The sequence below is a fragment of the Pinus tabuliformis genome, chromosome 6 (assembly GCF_031772625.1).
Source record: "Pinus tabuliformis cultivar Carrire ecotype Pingquan chromosome 6, CPIR1, whole genome shotgun sequence".
NCBI classification, from domain to species: domain Eukaryota; kingdom Viridiplantae; phylum Streptophyta; class Pinopsida; order Pinales; family Pinaceae; genus Pinus; species Pinus tabuliformis.
The window spans coordinates 135,892,597-135,895,305 of NC_142292.1; the positions used below are offsets into that span (position 1 = coordinate 135,892,597).

The following is a 2,709-nucleotide window of genomic DNA, read 5'->3' on the forward strand; positions in this document are numbered from 1 at the left end:
TGAGTTTTGTTCCATTTTATATCGATCCAAATGCTTAGAGAGTTGTAACACAACCTATTAGTAATTAATTACATGTGATATATATAGGGTATTTAAGTAATGAGTAGCGTAGACAGGCCTTATCCCATACCGTCATCGTGTAAGATCATGACTAAAAGGCCTAATAAGGAGTCAATGAAAAGGGATGGCGTGCGACGGTCAAAAGGATGACCGACGCCATTAAAACACGTGCAGACTAAAAAAAGACGGTCAAAAAGGATGACCGACGCCATTAAAACACGTGCAGACTAAAAAAGAGTTGGCATGATTCAATGTACGTAGTGTTACAATTGCAACTGATGAAAATGACCATGCACCCTTTATATTTCTCTCACTCTCGCTTTCTACGCCTGGTACGAAATCAACCCATTTTAACGTAGATTGTAATTAGGACTCGTCAGACACAACCATGGACGTTGCAGGAGGGGCGAGCAACAGCATCAACAACGAAATGTGGAATATGTTAGAGTTGATCCGCCACCATTTGCTAGAAGTGGAGGATGAAATAGATATTGAAGGAGGAAATCAATTAGTGTCATCGTCCATCTCCTCCACTTTCGTAGCCAGTGCCAGCAGATTAACATCTGATAATGAATTTGCAGAAACAGAAGATTATTCCTCCTCTTCTTGCTCTTCTATGTGCACAGTTACAAAAAGTGAAGACGCATTTAAGGGGAAGCCTCAGGCACAAGACGAGGAGAATAAGGAAAGGCACTACAGAGGAGTCAGGCGGCGGCCGTGGGGTAAATTCGCAGCGGAAATCAGGGACCCTGCCAAGAAAGGGGCCAGAATTTGGCTCGGCACTTTCATCACCGCCGAAGAGGCCGCTCTCGCATATGACCGCGCTGCCTTCAGAATCCGCGGAGCCAAGGCTCTTGTTAACTTTCCTTTAGCCTTTGCTTCCAATTCAGAGAATGAATCAGCAGTAGGTCACATGGGGCAAAAGAGGAAGAGAGGAAATGACAGCGGCGGGACATTGGAGTTAACGAGTTGGGGGGTGTGCTAGGATAATGAATAAATTAATATGCCTTTCTTGATGATTACGGTGTTATTATGATTCTGTGAATGTGTTTATGTTTGTGATTATGAAAAGGCCAAGTTGATACTGCTGCAATTAGCAAAATCTCCAGCAATTTTGATCAAACTATCTTCATTTCTCCACCCTCATTCCCTTTCTGTATTTAAAGATTTTGATGAAGGTTCTGTATAACATATTGACAAAAAGTGAGAGAGACAATTTAGATTTTAATATTTGCCGATTATAATTGTGTTGCAGTAAACTGTATTTATTATTATATAACATAAAGTTTAGTGGTTGGGTTATCTTTGAAAATAAAATAATGTTTAGTAGTTGGGTTATGTTTGAAAATAGATTACAGTATAATATCTAATATATAACGGTAGTTATTGGCCTTTTAAATCAACCTTGTTGTATAGCTTGTCATCAATAAACACAACACACATTTAATTAATTTTTATAAGCTTTCAATCCTTAATAGTAAATAGAAAAATCACAATGTTAATAGTTTCAAAATTTCTTGTTCTGCGATAGTACACACCAGGTAATTTATCTGAATGGTATGTTTTATGTCTATTGTAGAGTTAGGGATAGTTTCGGAATGCAATACGCATAATCAAAATCAATTCAATTTTCGGATAAGTATGAGCGAAGTTATATTACCCATTTTGTTTATGCTTAGTTGACTTCTAAAATATTCAGAAGTTTGCAATCTAGTTAAAAAGTGAAGATGGCGATTTAGCTGACTTCGAAGTTTATATTCACATTTAGAAAAAATGGCCATACAGGTAACATTGAAGTTTAAATTTTGAAAAATATGTTTGAAAGATAGTGTATTTTCCAGCTGTCTTTTTAGTTACGTATATACTTCAGAGAATCAGAGGTACACGTATCAATACGCAAGTAGCCAGCCCACCGCCACTCCAGATTATACCGACGCTTCAATTTGTCAAAATTACATTGCCCTGCTTCATTTTTTTGGAAAATCTCAAACTTCGGCGCGGTATGATCACATCTTTGACGTCAGAAACTCTCAGATTTGATAGCTTAATATATTTCATAAATAAACATAACATGAACAACATTTCTATTCGCATTCAACACTATAAAAGCATATCTGAAGTTCTACAGTTCTACGGAAATCAAATTGTGAAAATTGTTCTTACTTTTAGAGTTAAATGTGCAAACTTTTTGCTGGAGTTTCGGTTCTATTCCATATCTAAAACATTGATTATATATATATATATGATTGATTGTAGCGTTATATATAGTATTCGTCGATTTTTATTTTTATTTATATTTTATTTTTTATTTAAATTCTAATTTACTGATTTTAGTGTATATATCAATTTTTTAATGTGTTAATTTAGAAATAAAGAAAAATGTGCACTAAAATCAATGCATGATCACTAAAATCAAGTTATCTTAAAATTCAAAACATTTTTGTTTGTACATACATGTCTATTTTTTATTGTCAAAGACAAATAAATGATATTCTCAAATGTTAATAGATTAGCTAGCATTCATGGGAATCGAAATTATTGTGATTGTTTTCTTCCTCTACACTCTCTCTATGTGTCAATAGCAACATTGTTAATATGTGTAGCGGGAAACCAATTGATACATTATTCTCAGAATACATTAGAATTTTT

The 2,709-nt window shown here is 34.8% G+C and overlaps 1 pseudogene; it reads left to right on the forward strand.

The window, feature by feature from the left end:
* The first annotated feature begins 414 nt into the window (after positions 1–414).
* Positions 415–1,174, forward strand: LOC149257735 (ethylene-responsive transcription factor ERF106-like; annotated as a pseudogene).
* The last annotated feature ends 1,535 nt before the right edge of the window (positions 1,175–2,709 follow it).